The following is an 8,314-nucleotide window of genomic DNA, read 5'->3' as shown; positions in this document are numbered from 1 at the left end:
AGCCTGAATCAGGACCAATATCTGTTACACCATTAACATCCAGAAACCATCTACCTCGTTTCCATTGAAGTTGTTTGCATCTTGAAGGGAAACCTGGAATATATTATCTTTAGTGATGAATTCAGGTTCTGTTTGAGGTCTGATAACAAACGTGTTGAAAGGCCTCACAGTGAGCATGTTGATTCTGACTTGTAGAAACACAATCCACCTACTGCTGGTGTGCTGATCTAGGGAGCCATCACAAATGACAGCTCAGTGATATATGTAGGATATCCTGTGCTCACATGTTTTGCCTCTCATGGCTTCCAACTGACATTTTTCAGTAGGATAATGTTGGCCCATTCTGCAAGAGTTTCCCAGAAATGTCACCATCAGATTCCAACACTTCCTTGGCCTGCCTGATCGGTATATTTATCGCCAATTGAGCTTTGGCAACCTATGAGGGTGCAGAATCTACAGACCCAGCTGCCACATTTTTGGGTCAGTGGGTCACAAGGTTCCATATGCAACCTCCATGCCCACCCAAATCTAATTTTGTATCCAGGCTTAAGGCAGCCTAACAGGGTCCTTTCAATTGTACAGTCTTCTCTAATAAACTTATCTCTATGCTCAAAGATTGCAATCACTTCAATATATCATTATCATATTTACACATATCAGGTGCCATTTAACTCCAACAACCCTCTTGGTACATTCTGATTTTTTTATAAATTTTTTTCCCCAATGAGTGTATTACGGCCTTCGGTCCAGTCAGTGACTACTTATATTCCAGATCTTCCAGTCAATGCCTACACATCATACATCATTACAATTGTCCCCTGAATGTTACATATTTGCGGCCACCTGTGCCCCCCCCCCCCCCATTATATGTATTGCAGACCCTTATATCTATCACATTCATTTGAGGAAATATAGAAGAATATACTCTTAATGTAATGCTAACAGCAAAACTCTTAATGTATTAAGCTCTATCTTTTCACTGTTGAGTGATTTGTTAGACGTCTATTTTATGTAATTTTGCTTTATAATAATCTACTACTATATTTTGCCCTCAAGTAATAGAACACTTTGATTTTCTTGCTCTCTCTTCTGATAAAGCCAGCATAGATAAATCCTGCTTGTTTAGGCCATTTCCCAATGAGTGATTTTGCTTCGTTTTAATGGAAATAAATAGATTAATTATAGAATATTTAGATAGCAATCTTCCTAGAAAAATACGCATTTGTCTCCCACTTACAGCTAAGTGGTATTCACAATTTGAATAATTAGCCATATAGATCCCTACTGAGAAGAGAAAGCCTTTCAAGATCTCAGCTGCATTATATTTAAAAACAAAGAAAAATCATTCCTGGCAGCTCACATACAAACATCATTTTGGAATGGATTTCTGTCGATGAAATAAAATTAAGCTGATGCAAGCAGAACATACATACACTTACACATGCATCATTCCAGCTGATATAGTAGGTGCAGCATATGTGGACGTGCAAACAGATTTTATGCCGCAATCCACTTGATTTCACAATTTCTCACTTTCTTGGTTGTGGAGGAGTATCTTTTGATGTATTACTGTAGGGCCGTGACTTGGAGAACTGCATCTGGTCAGTAGCTTGAACTGTGAAGCAGAAATTAGGAGAAAAAATTACATAAGCACCCGCAAAGTAAGGTTTCATCATTTACCAGCCTACCTCAATAGCTCTGCATCATATAACCTTGGCCCGAACCCCCAAATGTTTTTCTCCTTGACTTTTTGAGAAGAAATCGACTGTGATTCTTGCCACATTTTGTACCCAGTGAATACTTCCTGAATACTTCCACGAAATTGCCCTAGTTTTCTGGAGTTATAGTCGCTACTTTAGCTCTAAATTATTCACTCCCCATGATTGTGAATGTTTGTATGATGCCTACAATACTTTTATTTTAGCACATAGCCAACATCAACATGTTGCTTGAAAGGATCTTTATCTCCACATCTGGCCTCTTTAAATTTAGATATGGCTTGTAATTAAGGATGTAACAAAAGGGGGTGCTGAAGTCCTGCTGGCCCTGATGCCCTGGAGGTCCTACCGGCACATAAGAAGAGGCTAGTATTATAAATACCACATTACAGATATTGTACCGGGGCCCAGTAGCTTCAAGATACAGGTATGATAGTGAATGCTTTTAAATCCAATGAACTGACCACACAAAGGCTATCTAGAGTATCCAAAATATATTGCCTCATGAACAAAAAGAACATATTCTTAATTCATTGTTTCCTTAAAGGGGTACTCCAGTGGAAAACTTTTTTTTTTTATCAACTGGTGCCAGAAAGTTAAACAGATTTGTAAATTATGCAACACAAAAAGAGAAACACAGCCGCACATCCACCATTTGTAATTTGATCTACTTGCTTCTCAGCATAATATAAAAAACTAACAGGTTGTTTGTATACATTTTGATCAAAAAGTACAAGCCCACGTCAAGGCCACCTCGTTAGAGTGGGTCCCTAACCTGACACTGACGTAGCGCCCGGTGGCGACCACTGCCTCCGAGACCCCATGCCCAACGGGGGGGGGGGGGGAGCGACCCAGTGGCCAGGCAGCCCCACTACGGGCCACTCCACCCCACAGACAAATCTGTTAGTTTTTTAATTTATGCTGAGAAGCAATTAGATCAAAATGCAACATGTAGATGTGCGACCATGTCTTTTTTCTACTTGAATTCACATTGTGTTTTCTATCCCCTCTTTTTTTTACCTGTGTCTGCACTCTGCCCCACCCCCTCAGCCCAACCCTATATAAGTAGTATTTAGCTACACAAGGGCTTTTTCATTCCTAGCAGTCTCCCAGTTTGACTGGGAGCTCATGGTGAGTGAGCTTTTACATCCTGTTCACACTGGTGGGGTCGCTGTGCGGCGTCCTTTGCTGCTGTGGCGCCGTGTCTGTAAGGAGGTGCGACCCAGGGAATGGTTTGAGTGGCATTGGGGCCGCTCTGCCAGTGGGTCGTTCCTCCTGTGGGCACTGGTGCTGCGGTGGTTGCGGTGGCGGTCGCCGCCCAGTGCTACGCCATTTTATGCTAGGGACGTTAGGGACCCACTCTAAATAGGTGGCCGTGAAGTGGCGAGTGGGCTTGTACCTTTTGATCAAAATGTATACTAACAACCTGTTAGTTTTTGAATTTATGCTGAGAAGCAATTAGATCAAAATGCAACATGTAGATGTGCGACCACGTCTTTTTTCTACTTGAATTCAGATTTGTAAATTACTTCCATTTCCAAATCTTAATCCTTCTAGTACTTTTCAACCCTAAACTGACCCTAAAAACACTTTCCCTGCCTACTTGCCCATCTATCCTAAACAATAGATTAAAAACTGGGCGCCAGTCCCTTCCTGCACTAAAGTGCAGTTGCGTAAAAAACACATAATAAAACACAATCGGTAACGAGCCAGAACATTACAGGAACATAAAACACTATAAATACTGGACTCAGATAACTGACATAAACAGAGAAAGTTCAGAGGACACAGATCAGAGAGTTAGCACAGAGGACACTATAGACAAATGGTAAAGCACAGAGGAAACACTAATTCAGTGATCATGAACTCTATGATCAGTGCATGAATTAACCAAGTTTAAAGATCAGGACAACTAAACAGGATATAAATATAGAACACTGTTCACACTGGACACAGATAACTAACAGATTAGGTCCAGAACACAAGACTTGGAAATGGATGAGTCAGCATAGATTTGATGAACAAACAGGAATAAAAGCTCAATTCCCCAGAAACCTCCAGTAGACACAGGAATATTTTGATACTAAAACTCAATCTCCCAGAGTCCAGGATGGAGCACGGAGATATCTTGTGCTAAATTTCAGTTCCCTAGAGTCCCCATGAAAAGGTAACAGGGATGTCTTGTTACAAAAACACACAATGTGAACAGGTATACTATCCTAAAACTGACTAATGAAACACAGATTAAAATCTACTATGAGCATGCTAAATAACCATGGCTAAAACCCAGAACATACAAAGTGCATGCTAATGCAAAAATAGTAGCATAAACAGACAAAGAGTGTTAAACCAACAACTTAATAGCAGCATGTCAATCACCAGCCCAGAACCTATACTGAGCTGGAGATATCTAGACACACCCGTACAGCCTTTGGGTGAAAGGGTAAAAGCTTTAACTATTCCCCAGCCAGGAAACATCAAACTGTTCAGACACAACCTAAATCGAATGGCCGTGTCTGAACATAACCCTACACAGACATTACACTATATAATAAAGAGGAAGTACTTTTCCTTTTGAATTTCTTTTCTGTCTGTCCATGGTGCTCTCAGTTAATGCCTCTGTCCATGTCAGAAACTGTCCAGAGCAGGAACAAATCCCCATAGCAAACCTATACTGCTCTGGACAGTTCCTGATATGAACAAAGGACCGCTAGCCGGTTGGGGACCGGAGCCGAATGCCTGCTGAAATCATTCAGCAGGCACCCTGGCACATCACCCAGGGGGGTCCTGAGACCCCCTTATGTCGGCGATCGGAGAAAATCGCATGTCAATTCAGACATGCGATTTTCTCCAATTCCGGGCTGATCGGGTCTCTGGTGACCCGATCACCTGGAAAATAGGGCTGATCGGAGCTGTCAGCAACAGCCCCGATCAGCCTAAAGGATAGGAGTGAGGTCGCAAAGCTGCGATCTACTCCTATCCCCTGGCATTAGTCAGAAAGGAGTTCTGACCAATGGCAGCGCAGGACAGGGGGTTACCATGGCAACCCCCCGTTCTGCCCGCCCCTGGATGTCGAGGGGCTCTGGGAAGAAGATGGAGGCCGTACCTGCAGGAGAAGATGCCTGGGGACCTGGGATCTTCGCTGGAGCCTGCTGGATCTTTGCTCAGGTAGGGAATCGACAGTGGGGGGGGGGATTGAAAGTGAAAGTAAAACGATCTTTACTGTGGCAACCACTAGGGGGGCCAAACTGCAACATGCTGTCTGGGCATGCTGGGAGTTGTAGTTTTGCAACATCTGGACGGTCACAGTTTGGAGACCACTGTTAAAGTGGTGCCCAAACAGTAGCCCTCCAGATGTTGCCAAACTACAACTCTCAGCATGCCTCGACTTCCCAGGCATGCTGGGAGTTGTAGTTCTGTAACATCTGTCCCTTCAGATTTAGCAATTTTCATGAAATTTTTGAAAATTGCTGCTCTACTTTGAAGCCCTCTAATTTTTTCAAAAAGCAAAAGTATGTCCATTTTATTGTCACGATTCGGCTCACAGGTAGTGGATCCTCTGTGTCAACAAGGGATTGGCGCGGACCGTGCTAGTGGACCGGTTCTAAGAGGCTACTGGTGTTCACCAGAGCCCGCCGCAAAGCGGGATGGTCTTGCTGCGGCAGTAGCAACCAGGTCGTATCCACTAGCAACGGCTCAACCTCGCTGACTGCTGAGAAGGCGTGGGACAGAAGGACTAGGCAGAGGCAAGGTCAGACGTAGCAGAAGGTCGGGGCAGGTGGCAAGGTTCGTAGTCAAGATGGATAGCAGAAGTTCAGGTAACACAGGCTTTGGACACACTAAACGCTTTCACTGGCACAAGGCAACAAGATCCGGCAAGGGAGTGCAGGGGCAGTGAGCAGATATAGTCTGGGAGCAGGTGGGAGCCAATTAAGCTAATTGGGCCAGGCACCAATCATTGGTCCACTGGCCCTTTAAGTCTCAGAGAGCTGGCGCGCGCGCGCCCTAGAGAGCGGAGCCGCGCGCGCCAGCACATGACAGCAGGGGACCGGGACGGGTAAGTGACCTGGGATGCGATTCGCGAGCGGGCGCGTCCCGCTGTGCGAATCGCATCCCCGACGGCCATGACAGTGCAGCGCTCCCGGTCAGCGGGACTGACCGGGGCGCTGCGGGGAGAGAGACGCCGTGAGCGCTCCGGGGAGGAGCGGGGACCCGGAGCGCTAGGCGTAACAGTACCCCCCCCTTAGGTCTCCCCTTTTCTTTGTCCGGTAACTGCCTCCCCTGGGATGAGGACACCGGGAAAGAATGGAGGGTTTCCTCAACGGCAGGCAGCACAGCAGGAGTGGGAATGGGGAGGGAGGGCAGAGGGCGAAGCCTGGCACGGGGCAGTGTGACACCAGGACGGGGGCCATGAGGAGGCACTGAGGCTTGCCTGACGGGGCTGGGAGGGGGGGGAGAGGCACTTCCTATGGCAGGCAGAGTCCCAGTTCTTGATCTCCCCGGTGGTCCAATCAAGGGTGGGAGAATGAAGCCGGAGCCATGGCAGACCGAGGAGGACCTTAGAGGTACAGTTGGGAAGGACGAATAACTCAATCCTTTCGTGGTGGGGTCCAATAGACATCAGGAGGGGTTCTGTGCGGTAACGCACGGTGCAATCCAATCTGACTCCGTTGACCGCGGAAATGTAGAGCGGCTTGACGAGACGGGTCACCGGGATGCTGAATTTATTCACAAACGACTCGAAAATAAAATTACCAGAGGCACCAGAGTCCAAGCAGGCCACGGCTGAGAGGGAGGAGTTGGCAGAAGGAGAAATCCGCACGGGCACCGTGAGACGTGGAGAAGCAGACTTAGAACCAAGAGACGCCACACCCACGTGAGCTGGGTGCGTGCGTGCGTTTCCCAGACGTGGAGGACGGATAGGGCAATCCACCAAGAAATGCTCGGTACTGGCACAGTAAAGACAGAGATTTTCTTCCCTACGGCGATTCCTCTCTTCCTGGGTCAGGCGAGACCGATCCACTTGCATGGCCTCCTCGGCGGGAGGCCCAGGCGTAGATTGCAACGGATACTGTGGGAGAGGTGCCCAGAGATCTAAGTCTTTTTCCTGGCGGAGCTCTTGGTGTCGCTCAGAAAAACGCATGTCAATGCGGGTAGCCAAATGGATGAGTTCTTGCAGGTTGGCAGGAATCTCTCGTGCGGCCAGCACATCCTTGATGCGACTGGATAGGCCTTTTTTAAAGGTCGCGCAGAGAGCCTCGTTATTCCATGATAACTCGGAAGCAAGAGTACGAAATTGGATGGCGTACTCGCCCACTGAAGAATTACCCTGGACCAGGTTCAACAGGGCAGTCTCGGCAGAAGAAGCTCGGGCTGGCTCCTCGAAGACACTCCGGACTTCAGCGAAGAAGGACTGGACTGTGGCTGTGGCAGGATCATTGCGGTCCCAGAGCGGTGTGGCCCAAGACAAGGCCTTTCCTGAAAGAAGGCTTACTACGAACGCCACCTTAGACCGTTCTGTAGGAAACAAGTCCGACAACATCTCCATATGCAGGGAACACTGAGACAAAAATCCACGGCAGAGTTTAGAGTCCCCATCAAATTTGTCCGGCAGGGACAAGCGGAGGCTAGGAGCGGCCACTCGTTGCGGAGGAGGTGCAGGAGCTGGCGGAGGAGATGGTTGCTGCTGTAGCAGAGGCAGAAGTTGCTGTAACATGGCGGTCAACTGCGACAGCTGCTGTCCTTGTTGGGCAATCTGCTGCGATTGCTGAGCGACCACCGTGGGAAGGTCAGCGAGACTTGGCAGCGGCACCTCAGCGGGATCCATGGCCGGATCTACTGTCACGATTCGGCTCACAGGTAGTGGATCCTCTGTGTCAACAAGGGATTGGCGCGGACCGTGCTAGTGGACCGGTTCTAAGAGGCTACTGGTGTTCACCAGAGCCCGCCGCAAAGCGGGATGGTCTTGCTGCGGCAGTAGCAACCAGGTCGTATCCACTAGCAACGGCTATACCTCGCTGACTGCTGAGAAGGCGTGGGACAGAAGGACTAGGCAGAGGCAAGGTCAGATGTAGCAGAAGGTCGGGGCAGGCGGCAAGGTTCGTAGTCAAGATGGATAGCAGAAGTTCAGGTAACACAGGCTTTGGACACACTAAACGCTTTCACTGGCACAAGGCAACAAGATCCGGCAAGGGAGTGCAGGGGCAGTGAGCAGATATAGTCTGGGAGCAGGTGGGAGCCAATTAAGCTAATTGGGCCAGGCACCAATCATTGGTGCACTGGCCCTTTAAGTCTCAGAGAGCTGGCGCGCGCGCGCCCTAGAGAGCGGAGCCGCGCGCGCCAGCACATGACAGCAGGGGACCGGGACGGGTAAGTGACCTGGGATGCGATTCGCGAGCGAGCGCGTCCCGCTGTGCGAATCGCATCCCCGACGGCCATGACAGTGCAGCGCTCCCGGTCAGCGGGACTGACCGGGGCGCTGCGGGGAGAGAGACGCCGTGAGCGCTCCGGGGAGGAGCGGGGACCCGGAGCGCTAGGCGTAACAGTACCCCCCCCTTAGGTCTCCCCTTTTCTTTGTCCGGTAACTGCCTCCCCTG

The 8,314-nt window shown here is 48.7% G+C and overlaps 1 long non-coding RNA gene across 1 annotated transcript in view; it reads right to left on the bottom strand.

Annotated features, from left to right (window-relative positions):
* Positions 1–1,449: 1,449 nt before the first annotated feature.
* LOC130293167 (uncharacterized) overlaps positions 1,450–8,314 on the bottom strand; it is a 53,972-nt gene continuing 47,107 nt past the window's right edge. The window contains exon 3 of the long non-coding RNA XR_008848162.1: positions 1,450–1,615. This is a non-coding gene — a long non-coding RNA (uncharacterized LOC130293167). The remainder of the gene's footprint in view (positions 1,616–8,314) is intronic.

This window comes from Hyla sarda, chromosome 10 (assembly GCF_029499605.1).
Source record: "Hyla sarda isolate aHylSar1 chromosome 10, aHylSar1.hap1, whole genome shotgun sequence".
NCBI classification, from domain to species: Eukaryota; Metazoa; Chordata; class Amphibia; order Anura; family Hylidae; genus Hyla; species Hyla sarda.
Note: the sequence above shows the minus strand (reverse complement) of the source record. Positions and strands in the feature narration are given on the sequence as shown.